The sequence below is a fragment of the Camelus bactrianus genome, chromosome 15, assembly GCF_048773025.1.
Source record: "Camelus bactrianus isolate YW-2024 breed Bactrian camel chromosome 15, ASM4877302v1, whole genome shotgun sequence".
Taxonomy (NCBI): Eukaryota; Metazoa; Chordata; class Mammalia; order Artiodactyla; family Camelidae; genus Camelus; species Camelus bactrianus.
This window is the reverse complement of record NC_133553.1, coordinates 28,528,349-28,548,558: the sequence shown is the minus strand read 5'-3', so window position 1 is coordinate 28,548,558 and position 20,210 is coordinate 28,528,349. Positions and strand designations below refer to the sequence as shown.

The 20,210-nt window shown below is 37.9% G+C and overlaps 1 protein-coding gene across 12 annotated transcripts in view; it reads left to right on the top strand.

Moving 5' to 3' along the window:
• Nucleotides 1-20,210, top strand: part of LOC123614968 (uncharacterized) — a 501,406-nt gene that overhangs the window by 465,249 nt on the left and 15,947 nt on the right. Inside the window, exon 1 of one of the 12 annotated variants that reach the window (XR_012499264.1) lies at nucleotides 17,318-17,734. The exons of the other annotated variants lie outside the window; for them this stretch is intronic. The gene's annotated coding sequence lies outside the window, so the exon portion shown is untranslated. Of the gene's footprint in view, nucleotides 1-17,317; nucleotides 17,735-20,210 lie in introns of those variants that run through there. 12 annotated transcript variants of the gene reach the window in all.

Sequence of the window (20,210 nt, the reverse complement as noted above, 5' to 3'; positions counted from 1 at the left end):
TAGAAATAAATCGGAGATTAAGGACATAGGAGATGGACGATCGGCTTCTTGTCCTTCCATCAACATATTTGAGCTTGGACAAGTTTGCTTAATGTTAAAGCTGCTTCTGTAACTAAGATCACAGCTACAGAGCTTTGTACATAGAAGGTACTTACCATATTCTTGTGAAGGGATGAATGAATAAATGAAATATATTAAGACTTTTAGAACTTCTCTTAGATTTTCCTTCAGTTTCTCATTTGAAGTCAGAAGTAAAACTTGCACCACTGTGTAGACACCTGGATACATTTTCCATGGGGCTTTCTGCTTAGAGTATAAAACCATGATGTTAATGGACTAGAGTGCACATGATGGGGATTCAAGGCTTAGCTGGTCTGTCTTTGCTTGATCTTGAACAGTTTCATGAAGAATAATCCACAGTGTGACAGAAAGAACCTAAGTCATACTGGCCTCTCTGGGACAGAGCTGGAATATCTGTGTGAGTATCTGCTGTTGGACTGTGTCACATTCATCCATTCTTTCATGCCAACCACAGGCCAGGCTTTGTTCTAGGGACTAGGACGTGGCAGTGAACAGACCTGACAACGGCCCTGCTCCTGGAGAGTATATTCCAGGCAGAGAACAATTTAAGTAAACAAGTGACTCTACAAAATGCCGATAGTGGAAAGACCTGTAGAACGTCAGAGCAGGGTAAGGGCAAAGTGGGTGGGGGCTAGGGAAAGAGTCACCCCTTAGCGGGAAGTCCTTTCTGGTCAGTCGGCAGTTGTGTTAACTCGGAAGAAGCTGGAAGTAAGCCTCTTGGGCTTTCTGGGCTCAATAGTTGGAACAGGTGAATTGAGAGGTCAGTAAGATATTCAAATAAAGATGCTGAATTTGCAGATGTTCAGCAGATAATTATTGTAATCTGAAGTTCAGCACTGGAGCTGGATGTTTTGGAATGGTCAGCCTATGGGAAGCATTAGAGTCTTAAGAGTCAGTGGGTCACCAAGAAGAACGGAGATAGGAGAGGAGAGGTTCAGAGGCTGAACCCTTAGGAACGTCGCATGTGGAGGTTGGCAGTCAGTGAGATCAGAGGAGAGGCAAGAGAACAGAGGCTCAGGAACCAAGAAAGAAGATTAATCCCTAAAAGACTAGTCAATACTAATTAATACCTAACCTAATTAATACCAAGTCAATTAAGTACAGGCTTAGAAGTTAATATCAAATACATTTGTAACTAATATCCCTTATAACTACAGTTAAACTACAGCTAAAAGGCTGTGAAATTTTCTGTATATTATTAAGCAGTGATTTCCAGCAGTGGAAGATCATATTGGCGTCTTGGAGGCATTTACACTGGCTAAAATGGAAACCAAATGTTTGTATCTGGAAGTGACATAAGGATGGCTGAAAAGTCTAAGCATTTAGCTTCATTTCCAAGGAGGTATGCCTAATCCTTGACAAAGTTTGGATTGATTTATTTAACTCCCAAACATGCTTCAGTTTCAGCAGAGATGGAAACAATTGTCTCATACCCACCATCTGGGGCTGGTGTCCCAGATGGAGTGCGAGTTCTGGTAACATTAGGTACCTCCAACTGGGGCTGTTTCTAGAGGCAAGTCACGGGAGAGGGTTCATGTCAGCTCGGGAAAACTTAAGGATGAATAAAGAAAACAAATTCTGATTGTGAATTAGTTATCTGTTTTGGGAGAAAATCCAGCAGTTAATTTGACCAACGGAGGACTTACTCTGTGTCACAAAAATATCACTAGCCAGATATCCAGGTTGTACAAAAAACAGAGGGGGGAAACACAGCAGCATTAAGTGAGAAAAACAGGATACAGAATTATAGTATATATGAGACATTAAGCAAAAAAAAAAAAAAAAGTTAAAGAAGTCTGTGTATAAAAAATCTGGAAGGAGAGGCACTTAGAACACTAGGTAATATTCTAATTTCTTCTCTACAATTTCCATATTTTCCCAGTTTTTCTAATATGAGTGTAACTGCTTTTATAACAAGAAAGTAAACTTTAATGAAAATAGAAAAAACTGGAATCTTTATAAATTTATTTTTTGTGTTAACATTCAATAGGGGCAAAAAATAGTGTTTATCCCTAGTTATCCTTCCGTGACGTTTATACCCTGTTTATGAAATTCAACTTCATCTATGCTAATGGCTGTGAAAATCGGGCAGCCACCCTACCTGCTATCACTGTGGATTGCCTAGGGTGCTGCTTCTCAAGCTGCTGTTTTATTAATGATCTTGAAACTGAAATAATAAGGAATGAAGAAGTGTTAAAAAGACTTAGTGATATGCTACTAACATTTGCCAAGAAAATGAAATAAGCTAAGATGAGAAAACACTGGGGAGGCCAATAAGAAGCCAACTGTTCCGTTTTTCTGAGCCTCTGACCTCTGCAGTCACAGTTTCTAAAGACACGCTCTCCTTGGGTCAGGCTCGGGCTGCCCACCCTCTGCCTGTGCGCAAACATCAGTCCTCTGAGAGGTACAGTTTGTCCTTGATAAGGCTCGGGTGGATTGATTTTATTTCCAAACATGTTTCAGTTGCAGTACAGTTACAATTTGGGATGGAAAAAAAAAAAGGCTTTAGGCTCCATAATAATCTCACTTTATTAATTTTTTTTTAATAAAGGAGGATTATTCAAGATATGATTATCCAGTGGCCCAGTTTGCATAAGTTAAATTACATATCATTAATGTGTTAAGTTTTATAAAATTAAAAATGCTGTTAAATGGTTCCAGAGTCTTTTTTTTTTCCTTCCAGGCTACATGGTTTCACTGCTTGTTTTATTTAAACTGAAGAAGATAGTGTGTGTTCAGAGGCTCTGATAGACACCAGAAACAAATTAAAAACCAAAAATGGAATTGTCGTGGAGGAGGTCTGTGGTCGTTCGCTTCTGTAGACAGTCATTGTATGGGGGGATTTTGCATAGAGATGCCTAGGTCTTTGGGATCACTAAGACATATTGGTAAAACAACACTGTGAAGCAAGACCTTTAAAGCCTCAAAAGAGTTAGTTGATTTTTAAAGCAGCTGATGTCTTCTATAAGTAAATAACCAAATTGGAGAGCAAAGACCTGAAGATTTATTTGACTGGGTGGTTGATATCAAATGTCTGATGCTTGGGTCCAGTTACCACGGAGCCAGAGAGATGACTGGGGAAAATGTGCAGTAGCAGAAGGAACCAGTGACGGGCAGCAGCATCTATCGAGTGCTTGCCGATGGATGGCCTTGCATTTCATAAACTATCTTATTTACTGCTCACAAATGGTCTCTTAAGTGCAGAGTCAGTTCTCATCTTCACAGCTGAAGAAATGGGAACTTGGAGAGATCGATCATTTGCCCCAGACGACATTGTACAACAAGCTTTCAAACCTTGAATCCAGAATCCCATTTTCTTAAACACTAAACTAGTTCAGACTTTGACTTTATTAGACTCTCTGTGTCCCTCTGTGGCTTTGAGTTCTTTATTCATGCTTTTCAAACCTTTTTTTTTTTTAAGTAATTCTAAAAACTTTTTTTCTGTTGTCTTGCGTTGAGCATCTGCAAACAATCAACACCTCTAAAACAAAATTCACCTGAAATAGCAGGGACTTCTAGTACAATGAAACCTGTAAAAAGCACACCTGGTATCCTTGGGAAAAAAAGAAAGAAGCCCTTTTTTGGATGGATTGAAATGGGACTTCAATAATAGATATATTTAACCATGTTATATTTGACCTAAAAGTCACCTCAAAATTTCCAGATGTGCCTTTGTGAAAAGTTATATCAGATAATGTGTACTCATGTGATTACCAAAGGAGACTGGATAAAAATGGCTAAATTCTCAGAAGTAATGTAGCAATTGAAAAACAGTGTGTCTCCTACACACACTAGGAATGAAGAGATTCATTAACATAAGTGCCTGTGCTGTGGCCATCATGCTTTTTCCGAGTGCTTGGCCATCTCATCGGATGACTTTAGACTCCTCATCACCTCCCTCTACTCAAGACCTCCGATTGATTGGACAGTGATGTGTTAGGAGGTTTTTCTCGGAAAGCGTGTCCCTAAGGCTTCCATTTATCGATAGCTGAAGGAATAGACCCCAAAGAGGCCCAAGGGTTATACACCCAGCTTCCCTCTTGTTCCTAAGAGTTATCCTCTCAGCTTCTCATAATGGAATGAAATGATTCCTTTGTTGCTCATCACACCGCCCCGTCTGTTGCCGTCCTTCCATCTCCTAACTTAGAATCCTCTTCTCTGCTTTTCCCACTGGAGGTCCTGCTTTCTTCTCTCACAGTAATTAGTTAGACTTTTCATTATTCATAATAAACTATCAAGGATAAGCCAACACTAAAGCAGAACCCATTTTGCATTGATTCATTAAACAAGTATTTATTGAACCCACACTAGGCACTGCTAGAGGCATTGGAAATAAATCAGTGAAGGAAAAGGCTTTTGTGGGGCTCACGTTCCTGAGGTGGGTTCAGATAACAAACATATAATTAGAGGGTCAGATTGTGATGTGTGCTCTAGGGAAAAATAATACAGAGATGGCAGGATGGAGGTTCTGGGAGGAGGTGCCACTTTGTTTTGAATGATTAAGGATGATCTCACTTGTTTGATGACACTCGAGAAGAAACCTGAAGGAAGTGAGGGGGAGATTCACGTGGATTTCTAGGGGAAGAAGGTCCCCGGTGGAAGCACCAGCAGGTACAAAGGGCCTGGGAACAAGGAGGAGGTTACTGCGCCTGCAGGAGAATGAACAAGGGGTAGGGAGGTTGGAGGTGTGGCCAGGTAGAAAGCTAGATCATGTAAGGTCTTGTACACCATTATAAGGGCTTGGGCTTTTACAGCAAGTCATATATGAAGCCTCTGGGTGGGTTTTAAGACGAAGGGTGACATAATCTGACTTTCATTTTAAAAGAATCACTGTAGCTGCTGAGATAAGAATAGGCGATATAAGGGTGAGGCAGGAGCTGGGAGACTATTGCAATAACCTAGGAGAGGATCACAGCTCACATCAGGCGGAAATAATGGAGGTGGAAAAATCGGTTGAATTTGGATGTATGTTACAACGATTCTCTTAGGAAAGCTTGAAATCAGTTACTGCAAATGTTTTAAACTTCTCCAGCTCCTCTAGTGTTTACATATAGCAAGAAAATTTCACGATATCTAGGTGTCCTGTACTCTATCTCAGGTCAAAGGCTGACCTATACCATAAGGGAAGAGGAAATGGGGTTGGTGATTGACAGTCCTAGGCTGAGTCCTGGTTCAACAGATATGTGACTGTTGGGGAAGTTGCCATACTTCCCTTAGCCCCAGTTTCTTTATAAAATGGAAATATGAGCAGCATCCATCTCCTAGGTTTGCGGTGAAGATTAAAGAAAATAAATTTATGATAAGTACTTAGTGCCATTGCTGGTATGTTGTTGGTATCTGTTTACAGATTTACTAATGTCTCTTCGCCATCCTTTGGTCTTTGCAAACCTCCTTCTTCTCTGTTTCTGTCTTTTCTTTTTAACCAATAATCAGTCCAGAGAGGCTGCCAGCTCCTCCCATGTCCTGCTTACTAAATTACTCTTATGTATCTATTCTCTCCCTTTCTGGCAAGTTCTGGGTACAATTCCCTTTTTCACTTCTAGCTGTCTTGTAAGAGGGGGCATTTTGAGGGTGGGTACCTGGGAGAAAGAGAATGTCCAGCAAGTCTTTGCCTGCTAGGTGTTTTCTTGCACCAGTTAGAAGATCCTGACTACCTAAATATGTCCTGATGAGTCCAGCTTTTTCTTCACTTTCTAACAGAAGCAAATGTAAGTGCTAGCCTCAGTGCCTCACCCTGCCCAGGTCTGCTGGCTTTGTTCCACATTTCTGCTCTTTGGGGACCTAAAATCGTATGATGGACTTGTGGTTCCAAAAAGCTGGCTGTTATACTTTTAATCTTATGCTTATAATGTTTGCTGTGAACCTTCCCACATCTTGGATTCGTCCATGATAATAACAATGCACTATATTAGCTTTTTTCCATTTCACATTTTTGTGATTTCCTGAAAGCAGCTCTTGTATTCTAGATGCATTCAAAAGAGAACTCAAGAGCTCTAATGCACACTCAATTTTTATTAAAAAAGTGTAAAAGAGGGTCCTCAGAGAAACATGACGGTGTTAAGAATTATTTTGGAGTATAAAACTTTATTTCTGGGATGTGACATTGATATCCTGAAATACCCTGTTTTTTTAAATGTAAAACTTGCATTTTCTCCTTCACTTTAATGTCTTTCTAATCAAACCAGATCATTTACACAGCACTTTATAGGTTGTAACGTATGTTTATTCACATTCTGTTATTCAAACAGTGTCTACAGCACAGAGAATTTCATTGGAGGGAGACAAAAATAAATCAGTTTTCTCCCTCAAGGAGTTTCCTCTCTAGTAGGATAAAGACAGGTAAAATAATTATCATTATTCTTTAGTGCAGCTAAGGCTCTTTAATAGGTAACGTGTCTAGATCTGTGTGAGAATGGCTGAAGAAGCTTCTGATGCACCTCCCTCTTTGCTGGCTGAGCAAACAGCTTAATCCTCAGCTTCTCCACCTGTCTTCTTGGGAGTGCCAAGAAGTCCCCACCCAGTCTCCCAACTCTGGCCAACTGTGCTGGGCTGGGTTTGTGAACCGATTGCATATGTTACCAAGGAAATTATTGGGATGTCAAATGGTGGTGTCATCTTTCTGGCAACATATTCTTGAGCAGATTGTGATCCAGTGACCTACAGGCACATCGTTCAAAATGCCAGTCCCACTGCTGGTCCATCCCCTACCTTTGTTCTACAGGCAGGAACCCCATCTGGCAAAGGAGAGCTGCAAATGGATCCAGAATTCTATTTCTCCAGTCTTTTTCTAAAGCTATTGCTCCTAGGTTGTCAGTTGGTCCTGATAGCTGGCAAGGTACAGCTGGATACACATACATGCACTGCCTCTTTGTCCTTCTGCGTTAGCTTTTCACACATCATGCACGAGATCTCCCTACAAGTTCAGTAAACTCTTCGAAGATTGCAAAGAGGGATGACAATTTTCTTAAAATATTTTGAACTATTTTTTCATATTTTAAGCTACAAAATAAATAAATACTTAACCTATGTAAAAAATATTTTGCTCAGAAGAGTTCCTCATCTTATTCCCCCTGGATATCAAATACTTTTCCAACCCTTTCTCTTTTCTTGAGATAATTGTGTGTCTGTGTTCTTGTACTGCCCCAGGTTTTTCCATGTCCCTTTGATGTAGACTTAGCTTGATATTCTAGATGAATATTGTGTTTATTTAATTACATAAAACCATAATTCTCTTCAAAAGTCAACAAGCATGTTTGAGCTCCTCAAAGCCTGCCGTACACACACCTAGTATGAAAGTCTGGCTTGTTTAATTCATTGATATGTAATCTTCCACTAATTCACTCTACAAACTGTCATCGTACAGAGAGTAAGGCATGATGCTAAATAATACGAAGTTAGTAAGATAAGCAGATCTTGTACTATATGGCAAGAAACAATACAAAGTAAATATTATTTTAAGTTGAGTATGACAAATGCCAAGAGAGAGATACTTTAAAAATATGGAAAGGCGTTACGGTAATTAATATTTCCTTTCTGTTTTAAGACAAAGGGAAACATTTCCAATTCTCTTAGTAATATTATTGCTTGCCTTTAAAACTCATTTTTATAAATTCATTTTTAACATAAAGTCTGTGTCTTCATTTGAGCATAAAAGTGATTTTAAAACCATTCTAATATAAATATTGGCTTAACTGGTGACCAGTGGTCATTGCTGCTACGATACTTTACCAGATTACTCCACAAAGGATTGTTTTCTTCATCGATACTGTTAAACATCTCGGACATGGTCCCTTTCTTCACAAGCAGAAAAAGACACCACTTTGATCTTCAAAGAACTTGTGGTGGAGCAGGGCCAGCAGAGAAGCACACAAGGTTCAGACCATGAATGGTTTCACATAGGGCAAATTACTTAACATATCTTCTTTTTCTCGTCTGTGGATAGGGAAAATAATGTCTTCCTCACACAATTCTCCTGCTGTTCTTTTGAGATCGTGTAGTTGCTGTGACAAGCATATATGATGATTTAGGGGACTTGCATATTTGATGGCCACCTTTCTAAGCTGTGTGGTTCATGATGGCTTATAAGCTGTAAAAGGTTTGTGAAAATTTTCACAAAGAGATATAGGAAAAAAACCACAACTTGAGGCTTCTCCATTACTCTGGTGGAAAATAAAACATTTTGGATATTTAGGACAGTCATAGCAGGAAATTGAAAATGTAAAGATTCACATGCTTGCCAACTGTGCAGTAAGAATTTTGGCACTTCATGTACTGAATTCTGATAGAATTCGTCTGAATTTATAGAGAATTGTTTTCTTTCTCTTTCACCTCTACTCAGATAGAATCAGGAAGACTTGATTGTTTGATACTAAATTCTATTTTCCTCTGCATGAAGCACTTTTTTCCCCCCTGATTATTTATCTGTAAAACTTCTCCACTTTTCATTCTTGTTGCCTTTTCTCTCAGTCAAACTTAAGTGCTCATTTCTCTGGCTCATCTCAGGCTTTGCACATAGGTCTACTATGGCACTACAATAATCTATTGTAATTGTTTATTTGTTTTATATCTTCTCAGTGAACACTAAACATATATTTCCACACCGCCCAGAATGGTAACTGGCTCATAGAAGCCATCTGATAAATGTCGAAAGAAGAGAGGGAGAGAAAGAGGGATAAAAGGAGTAAGAAACTAAGGAAAAGAGAAAAATCAAGAAGGTAATCTTTTGGTCAAATCATGTCAAGTCATTTCTTTCCCCCCTTTTTTCTTTGGCTTTAAAACAGTGTAAGAGTAAACTATGATTGTTATAAAATAGTCAACAGAATTACACGGAATTAAAATTTAGGGAGTGGAAGACTGTTTTGGTCTTTCCACTTAAAAATATGCACTAGGTCTCATGTAGTAGCCCTCCATGCAGATTTATTAATTTATTTTGGCAAAGCAGCCTGTAGTATGGGTGGAGCATAAATTAAATTTCCACCTTTTTGTCAATGGATAATGGTTTCCAATAATTTCCCTTTCAAACACTGCTGCAAAACATACCTTTGCATGCATGGGTCAATATTTATGTAGAACTAATTCTTAGAAGAGGAACTGATGGATCCAAGCAAATATGCTTGAACCTTTTGATAGATACTGCCAAAATGCCTTTCACAATCAGTGCGACATTTTCCATACCATCAGCAACACTGGACATTTTCCACCTCAGCTTTTCTTTTGGGTCAGCTTTATGGATCAAAAAAAATTTTTTTATTTTAATTTGCATTTGCAAGATGATCAGTGAGGTGACTGTCATTTTATACATGTTCATTATTTCTTGGACTTCCTTTGTGCCTGTTATTTATTCAAAATTGTTGCATGCTATATTAAAGATTTTAACACTATGTCTATTGTACATACAGTAAATAATTTCTCCTAGTCCCTTAGTAGGATTTTGGATAAAATTCTTATAAAGATCCACTGTGTAATGTAATCTAATTTCTTTATAGTTGCTTTTCCATGTGCCAGTTGCACAGTATTTTTGAGTCAACAAGAATTAGCCAGGGCCTTCCAATCCCCAGCGGTGCTGTGTAACAAGGATTTCACACCACCTTGGTCCCCAAGGGAATCAAATCCTATATGTAAAACAAGGAGTTCCTCATGATGCTGAATATTTAATGAAATTGTGCTCTGGGTTGGGCTGATATGATATGCATGTGCTGCTTTCCTCCTGGTGAACTCCTTGGTGTTCTGAAAAGCAGGATAGTGATTCTGACATGCCCTTCATGGTTTAACAACTTCTTTCAAGAGAGAAGCTGTGCACCTGCAAATTGTGCTTGCATCTGATCTGGCATGATCAGAGGCCTCATTATTCTACAGCAGGTAGATTCTATTAAGGGTACTGGACAGGGCTGAAATTTTTCACTTAATTTTTGTTTCACACTACTAGGTCAGAGGATGTGTATTATATTTGCTGGTTCATTTTCCTTTCACTCTTGTTTGATTTGAGGGTCAGAGGTAAAAATTTAGCCAATTTAAATCACCTTTAAGGGAATCCATTAACTCATGACTAGCCTTGGAAAATTACCTCCACTTGCCTCCATTCCTTGGCATCACCAACCAGAGGTCTACTATATAAGTAGTATAAATATATTTTATAACTCCTTTTACTAAGGAACTTTCTAAGACTTCTCACAACTGGAAAAGAAGAAAACACATATGTAGAAAGCAATCCAAATACTTTGTAAACCTCAGGAGCATCATTTACTTATGACACACAAATATATTAATCTCGTGTAGATATTGTTCATCATACTCTTCATCATATTGATTGACGTCACTGGACATCATATTGTTCAAGCTCGTTTCTCTGGATTTTAAGTCTAGCATTGGGACCTACCATATCAATCCCTACCTACTTCCTCTCTGTTAAAAATAATTAAGGTACAATTTACATATAATACAATTTACCTTATTAAAACATACAATTTGGTTAGCTTTTACAATGATATATAATCATGTAATCACTCACAATCAGGATATATAGATATAGAATATTTTTATCACTCTTGGGACCCTGTCCAGTCAAAAGAACCCACCAGATCCTAAGCAAATACGTTTCTTGTTATAGTTTTGGCTTTTCTAGAATTTCATAAAAATTGAATCAAACAGTAAGTAATAATTTGTATCTGATGTCTTTTACTTAGTATATTATTTTGTGATTAATTCATTTGAATTGTCACATGTGTAATTTGTTCCTTTTTATTACTGAGTAGTATTCAGTTGTATTCACATGATACAATTTTTTAATTCACCAGTAGATGTGCATATATAGGTTGTTTTCAATTTTGGGTTATTAAGCAACAAACTGCTTTAAACATTCTAGTAAAACTCTTTGTGTGGGAATATGTATTTGCTTAAATTCCTACTGGTAAATCTGCTGAGTCATATGGTAAAACTATGTTTAAATAGTTAAGAATCACTGAAATACTGTCCAGTGTGATTGTATTATTTGCACCCCCATCAGCAATATATGAGAGTTTTAATTTCTCCAAATCTTCACTATCACCTGCTATTGTTAGCCTTTTTCATTTTAGCAGCTTCAGTGGGTGCGTGGTAATATCTCATTGTGCTTTTAAATTTGTGTATTCCTAGTGACTAATGACATTGTACATCGTTTTAAATGCTTATTTATCACCCATATATCTTTGGTAAAGTTTCTGTTCAAATCTTTTGCCTATTTAAATATTTGAATTATTTAGATTTTTATTATTGAACTGAAAGAATTCTTTATATATTCTGTGTGCAATACTATGTGAGGTCTGTGTTTTGAAATATTTTCTTCTAATCTGTGACTTATCTTTATTTTCTTAAAAATATCTTTTGAAGAGCAAATTCTTTTCATTTTGGTAAAGTCCAATTTATTATTCGTATGTCTGTATTTTGCTCCTTTTGTGTGCTAAGAAAACTTTGCTTATCAAGGTTACAAAGATTTTTTTCCTTTATGTTCTTTAGACTTACAGTTTTAGCTCTTACATGTAGGTCTATAATCCACATTAGGCTAATGTTTGTATATTATGTGAAATAAAAGTCGAGGTTCATTTTTTGCATATCTAATTCTTTTTGAATTATTTCACGCATATAATTAACTTGATACCTTTTTAAAAAATGTATTGACCATATATATATGTCACTCCATTTCTGAACTTTTAATTTTATTCCAGGGATTGTATACATATAGTCACACCAGTACAATGCTCTCTTGATTATGTTAGCATTAAGGAAATTTTTGAAATTAGGTTAAGTCCTCCAACTTTGTTGTTTTTCAAAATTACTTTGAGTATTCTCAGTTTTTTGCATTTCTATAGAAATGCGAGAATCCACATGTGAATTTCTACACACACACACAAAGAAAACAATCAAACAAAAACTAAACAATTCTAGACCAATTTAGAGAAAACTGACATTTTAAAGATATTCAGTCACCTGATCCATGAACATGGTATATCTCTCCATTTTTTGAAGACTTTAATTTCTCTCAACAAAGTTTTTTAGTTTTCAGTGGATAGCTTTGCATATTTTCCTGAAATTTAAGAAAATCTTGTTAAATTTTGCATGTTTGATTAGATTAATGCGCTTGGGGTGTGAAAGTATCCAACATTATCTGCATGGGCCCAGTGTATTCACAAGGATACTATAAGTATGAGTCAAAAAAGGTGTGATGAAGGAAGCAATGGTAAGAGTGATGAGGGGCCATGTGCCAAGAAATGTCTTATCTACTGTTAAACCCCTCTATTGGCTTCTCATTAACAATTTTATTTTTTAGTTCTAAAAGTACTTTTGAAGATTTATTTGAAGGTTTAGATTTATATTTTCAATCTTGTCATCTGTTTTCTTGACCTTATAATACTGGCTTGTTGAATATTACTTATTTTAAAGTCCATATTTGATAACCTCAATAACTTGGTCACCTATGGATCCACTTTATTATCTGTTTTATCTTCTGTTGGTTGATCCTACTTCTTGTTATACATGGAAAGTTTTGATTGAGCACAAGACACTGTGTATTAAAAAATTATAGAGTTTCTGGCTGACATTATCTTCCTTTGGTGATGATTCTCTTTGTTGATACCTGGCAGACAGCTATCGCAGATCATCTCTAATCTGGACCTTAGCTCTTTAAGGGCTGATGCCTTTACTGTCAGACTCAGACTAGAATGGACCATCCCAGTTGTAATGTCAAGCTCTCCGGAGGCACCAACATAGAGACTGGGCTGTTTGATAGGATCCCCCCCACCAGGAAACTCTGATTTTTATCTCTTCTGTACCTTGTGACTTGGTCATTCTGTTCAGTTATTCAGTTTATTTTTTTCTTTCTGCTTGGTTTCTTAGCCTCTTACTCTGTATACCTTAAGGATTTGGCAAATATTTTAAGAATCTAAATGCTTGGTTATCAGTCAGAGTGATTTTGCTCCTCAAGGGACATTGGACAGTGTTTGGAGATAGTTTTGGTTCTCACAACTCTGGAGGTGGGGGGTAGGGGGTGGGTTTTTACTGACATCTAACGTGTAGAGGCCAGGGATGCTGCTAGGTAGTGTACAATGCTCAGGAAGCCTCCTATGATCAAGAATTATCTGGCCCAACATATCAGTAGTATAGAGGATGAGAAACCCTGGTCTAAACCACTGAGTGTGAAGCTTAATTTTCCCTCTGTCTCTTCTCTCATAGTCTTATTTCCTTCAGACTTGATTGCTTTGGCAACTGCAAAACTTCCTATTTTTTTAAAAAAATTCTCAGCCTTGTGAGGTATTGAATATCTTTGCTAGTTTTCTGTCTTGTAGCAGTGAGTCTCTGCCAAGCATCTCAGCTTCATCTTCTGTGCCAAGAATAGACAAGTCCCTGGGGGTAAACATGGCTTCCAGAAAGCTGTGCTCACTTCAGTGTGCTTCCTTTCCCTTAGGATCAGGCCTCCCAAGTCCAAGCTGGTTTCTTATAACTCGGAGTCTCCACCAAAGTTCTAAAATTTTTGTCTAGCTTTTTCCAACTGTTCTTGAGCAGAGCATGGGCCTTTTAGAGCTTGAGGCCATAGTCCTCTTAGCTGATGAGAAAGCAAGATGTGGTAGATAGAAGTTCAGCTCAGAGGAATAACCATGGAGAAGAGAACCATATTAGATTGGAGACAGGAGGCAGGCTCAGTGTCTCTTTCACAGTCAGTAAAAAGAGGCTGGAAAAAGCTTTCTGCCAAAAATCTGCTTCATCCATGGCTTTAGAGGAAGCTGTGGGCTAGAGAGGGAAGAAGGAAAAAGAAAAAAGCTTCATAACAAGAAAACCAGAAAAGCCACCAGCTAAATCTGTAATATTCTCAAGTATCACTGTGAACCAAAGCCCTGGCATGCCATTTAAAACCTAGTTCTGGGGCCTGGCAAGCGGCAAACTCAGACTTTGTACATTGAGGAGACTAAGTACAGAGGGAGGGGGTCCCTGCACCTGATATGAGCTGCAGATACAATACTCAACCACACGAAGAAGTCACGTGTTCCGAAAGAAGGCTCACATCACTAAAAATTCCAACATCAATTCATTCTTGTGAAATGAGTTTAATATTATTTTAAATAATTGATACAAGTATGTTTAGGATGTCAAAAGAGAAATAATTTGATAACATCCATTAAAATGAAGGGATTATGATAAAAATAAACTGAAAAAAAATGTGAAAGGGTTAAGTTGAAATCTTGGAATTTATGAAATTTGAAATTAAAGAATGTAATAAATTAGAGAACATGTGGAAAGGACCCAAAGAAACAAGAGTCCTTTGAAGACTATAGTCTTCCCAGAATCAAGTAGTGACAGGAAAAGAATGAAAACTGGAAAATCATTAAGTTAGTGGATGGTAGATTAGTACACTCCACCGTATGTTTAGCATGAATTCTGGAAGAAAAGAGATGTAATGGTAGAGAAGCAATATGGAAAGACATAATAGGTGAGATTTTTCAGATTTTAAGAATTTCTAAGTCCTTAGAAAATACACAACAAATGCCATATGGGAAGAACAAAAACAAATTCACACTGTGGCATGTAGGAGTGAAACTGTTCAACATGAAAGGGAAAGAAAAACCTTAGAAGCTAGCAGAGAGAAAAGATGGATTACCTACGCATAAGTTGTAATTTGACTGCAGACAGATATCACCCAGAAGAATTTCCAGAAGGCAACAGAATCATATATTCAAAATCTTGAGGGAAACTCACTGTTAACCGAGACACTCAGCTAAATCTCCATTCCTGAGTGAGGGTAAAGATATTTTTCAGTTATACAAAGACTGTTACCATTTACAGAATAATTTCAAAAGATTTATAATATATGCACTTCAGGTAGAGGAGATGTGGACTCAGAACATTGAAAGCCAACAAAAGTGAGCACAGAAAAAATAAAACTATGTCTGTCAATGAAAAAAAATTGTGTTCAAAAAAGTAAAGCTAAAAATATAGACAGCAATAACATAATGGGAGTGCTATGCATTTTTAAGACTTGCTAAGATTTTTGACAAGTTTTGCAAGGCACAAAAAACATTGAATAACTTCAGACTTTATTAGAAAAATGTGTGGTTAAATTTCGGTAAAGGTTGAAGATTAGTAATGCAATTTATATCTTCAAATCAGTGGAGAAAAATAGGTTATAGAAATCTTTATTAGTCTAAAAGAAATCAGGAACAATAAAAAAACAAATGATGAATCAGTTTAAAAGTTTCCTATGATATATAATTTATTTAAGAAAATAAAAAAGAAAAATTCACATAACTATGAGACTTTTACATATTTTATACCAAAACAAGAAAAGGCCAGTACAAGAAAAAAAAATAGACCAGTTTCACTTTTGGTTATAGATCCAAAAGTCTCCAATAAATGCCAAGGAATAGACTTCAGTATTAATATCCTAATTAATAACAAACTATGACAAAATAGATTTTATGTCAATAATGTGAGGTCACCTCAATGTTAGAAACTACCTTAGTGGTAAAAAATCAATATCAAGCACTGGCAAGCAAACATAGAAGTTCTTTGGAAAAAAAACTTTGTTCTATAACTGAAATAATTGCTACGAATAGTTTTTGTTTTTTTTTTTTTATGAAAAAGCACAGTACAGTCAAAAGTAACCAAGCATCAAAGAAAGAAAAAATATCGTGAGGGTTTGCTGTAGGCATGCAAGATTATTTTAATATTAGAACATTCAGTCAGTGTAATTTATTACATTTAAATAAACTAATGACAATTCATACCAAATCAAAAGAGGCATATTTAAACTTTACACCTGGTTTTTAAAATAACTTAGGGAATTAGGAATAGAATTTCTGGTTAAAATTAACAGTGGTGGAATCGTTCATTAGATTCTTAGATTTCAAACAATCTACACGAAACATACTGCTTAATGGTGAAGTGTTACAAGTTTCCCTGTGAGACTGGGAACAATGTGCAGTGTTTCCCATCATTTCTCACTTGGATTACTACAACACTCTTATACTGTCTCCCTAAGAACAATGTAAAACATCTGTCAGATTGTGACAGTCTCAGCTCAGATCCCTAGTGGCTTTGCATTGCAAAGTGGGGTCCCTACATGATCTGGCTCTGTTACCTCTCCTATTATTTCTTACCCCTAGTCATGTTGTTTTAACCCACCCCCCCAATCCCCAGCCTCCCTGGTATTTCTTAAACATGCCAGACACTCTCCTGCCTCAGGGCCTTTGCACCTGCCATTTCCTCTGCCTGGAAAGTTCTTCTACCAGATATCTACCTACCTATCTTGCACTACCTTTAATTTTTTTCCGTTGTCGTTTTCTTTAAAGGGTCACCTTGACTCCTGTATTTAATACTGTAGCCCCCACTTGTGGCTTCCCCTAACCTGACCTATATTTTCCTGTTCCCTTGGAACTTACCACCATATAACTATTGAATAACGTTTGTTACAAGTATTAGGTATTGTTTGTTTTTCTCAGCCACAATGGAAGTTACACCAGGGCTGGGATCGTGTCTGTTTTATATCCCAAGTGCCCAGGAGTAGTACATCACATTTAGTAAGCATTCAAGAAATATCTATTAAGTGAGGAAATTATGTGCAAAAGCTAGATACATTCAGAAGTGTATTTTAAGGAAAAAAATGTTTGGTGACCTTGGGTCTTTTGGATTAATTACCTGTATTCTAAAATGTATATATACATATATACATTAGTAGTCTCTAGTCACTTAAAATACCCTTTTCTCCCAGAAGAACTTGAAGATATTTGTAAGAAACACAGTATCTGATACTACTTGTATATGTTCGAAACTGAGAGGCTGCTTTCTCAACAGTGTTTTCAACTGGAAGGCTAATCAGTCAATGTTTGATTGATTTTAAACACTAAACACACAGTTTCATGGGGCAGAAACCATTAAATTACTCACTCTGCCAAGTGGATACTCAACATACATACATATATACGTAATATGTACATACATACATATAAATCTATGTGACACACCTATATGTACATGCCTAATATCTCTATACATGCATTCACTGACATGGTTATGAATTTTTATGTCGCTGGAGATATTTGGATTCTAGTCTTATAACTGCCATTTACTACATTCAGTACTGAAGGGAGAGTCACTTAGCCTTTTGAGTGTCATTTTTCTCATTTGTGGTAGAGAGTAAACTGGGTAAGCTTTAATGATTTGATCAACCCAGTTGTTCTCCCTGTTTGCTCCCTTGTCTCTGTGTTTATTTGTGTCTGTTAGCTTTGGTGGACTTTGGAGCTGTATGCACAAGAGCTTCATCACTGCTTGGGTCTGAATCTCAGGTCTATGAATTACCAGTTTCACAACCTTGAGACGAACACTTAGCCCTTCTTGGTCTCCCTTTCCTCATCTGCACAACAGAGAGATTAATAGCAAGTTCATAGGTGTAAAGCCCTTAGAACAATGGTACACACCAAGTGCCAGATACATACATTTTCCTTCTTTTTACTTTGTGAGGGAGTAAAGATGGGGACTGGGAAAGATAAGTGAGAGAGTCTGTAAATTAATTTGCCCACATGCACCTTCTCAGACAAGCCCAGCTACTGTGTCTGCAGCACATCCTGCTGTTGCGGCGTCTGTGTCTTCCGGCGCGATGTCCTCCCTACCCGGAAACCTTCCTCGTTTGGGGGTAAGTCCTGTCATTGTTCGAGGCTCACCCCTGGGCTTACTCCCTCTGAGCATCTGCCCTGCCCCTCCTCTGCCTCATGTGCAACATGTGTCCATAATTACAAACAAAAACTGAATATCCAAATCTAACATATACTTAATGGATTTTCGCTCTGAATTCTGCATTATGCTAATAACTTTATTTGTATCATCAAGTTTAATCCCTCTCAACGATGCTGTGAGATGTTAGGTGTGTTATTTCCAATATTTACAAGGGAGAACGCTGACATTCAGAGACAAATATTGACTTCTCCAGATTCTCAGAAACAGTAAGCGGTGGAGTTGGAATCATGCCATTTGGTTTCTTTAAGCCACAGCCTTTTTGTCTTGAACTGTGATAGCTGATTAAGTTGTCTGTCTCTTCACCTACATTAGAGGACTATTTTGGAAGAAATTGTATCATTTAGGTTTCATACACCCGGTGCCTAGAACAATTTCTCATAAAAGGTAGGCATTAGGTAACTGTAGGTTGATTGAAAAAATAGATGAACAAATAGTTGCTGAAGGAGCTGGCAAGAAACTGGAACATATGGTAATTTGGAACCAAACTGAGGAGGGCTTTTTACAATATACTGTGAGCTTCATCCTAGAGATTTTTAGGTGCTAAAATGGCATTTGATGTTGAAGAATAACATATCAAGATACACATTTTCAGATGATACCATGGCAGGTGAATTTGGAGGAAAGAAAAACTAGAGACCAAAAGAGCTTTAAGGAGGGTTGTTACAGTAAATGAGAAACAGACCACTGGCCAACAGGAATGCCAGCAAATTACCTTACTCAGTAACTTAAAGCATGAGTCCGGAGTCTGGGCAAGGCTTAGCTGGGTCTCCTGCTCTGGAGCCCACAGGCTGAAATCAAGGTGTCGGCGAGGCTCTGTTCTCAAAACTCAGAGTTCTTGTCCAAGCTCATGGGGTTGTTGGCAGAATTCAGATAAGAATACAGACCGAGGTCCCCACTGTCTTGCTGGCTGTCACCTGGGGGCTGCTTTCAGTTCTGGAGGCTGTCTACAGTTCCTTACCCTGTGGCCTTCTCATAACAGGGCAGCTGACTTCTCCAAACCCAGGGGGAGACTCTCTCAGTTCGGATTGCTGAGTCCTATATAACATAATATAACCATGAAGGGCTACCCCGTCACCTTTGACCTATTTTCTCATCTAGAAGCTATCTCAAGTTCTGCCTGCACTCAAGGGGAGGGAACTGCCCAGGGTGTCACTTACTGTGGCTCACCTTAGGGGACTTGGGCCACAGGACTCATTTTAAGTTCAGACTCATTTTAAGTTCAGACGTTGAGGTGCAAGGGTTGGCTGTCTACCATACCAGCAGCAAGGAAGTGAAGTAGAGAGGTTAAGATGGGAGACTCCAAAGCCAGACTGCCGAGGCTCTGTATGGGCAGGTGCTCTGGGCTCTCTGTGCTTTACCTTCGTTATCTGGAAACGAGGACAATAAAGCATTGCTATTAAGTGAGGGAGTGCTTGTGAAGAAACTAGAACTTGGTAAGTGCTCATTATATGTTCACAGTATTACTATATATTGACCGAGATGGCCTTAACATTTCCTTCAGCTTGACTAAGCTTCAGGTTGGCCCTTAATCTCCCTTTCCTTAGAGCATGTAGTTTAGAAAAACTGCAATTGTCAATTCTCCCAGCCTCTTGCCAATTTTATAACCCATGAATGATTTTCTCAAAGACCTGGGAGACATCCTTTGAGATGTTATCAAGAAAGATAGCACCCCTATCTCCCAGTCTCTGTGGGAGGGTAGGACCCTAACTTTGATAAGAGACTATGAGCAAACACAGATGGCTCAGTCAGATTAGCCACCCCCCGCCCCAACTTCCTCTAGTGCTTTTTTTTCACTAACTCAACCCAGTGCCTAAAAGCTTCCCATCTATTTGACATTGAAGAATTTTGTTTCAGTGGCATTGAGTTCAGTCTCTCTCCTATTGCAGTAGTCTTATACAAAGTATTCCTTTTCTATTGAACTCTGTCTGGTACAACTTTGACAATATCACAGCAGTCCACATGGTAACCCTCCTTTTGTGATCCAGCTCATGCGTAGCAGGTTTGGAATATGGCCAGTAGGCAAGGAAGAAAATCGATGGGTTTTGGCATCCTTCTACCTCCCTTTTCTCTGCCTGTTTTCCCTGAGTGACTGTTGCCCTCATGGACATTAAGACCTTTCATGTAATGCCCACACTCTAGACGTACTGTTCCCTTCCCAACTTGGTCCATGTAACATCTGTCATATAATAAAGGATGTCATACAAAAACTTCTCAGGGAGGTAAATAACAGATGATAATTCCTTATGTTGTATCTTCCAGGAGAATTTACATTTTTAACAAGAGGACTTTACTTACTCAAAATAATTTTCTCGAATCGTGGAAATTTATCACTAATTCCAAATCTGGGGTAAGAGGCATTATTAGACACTTGCACT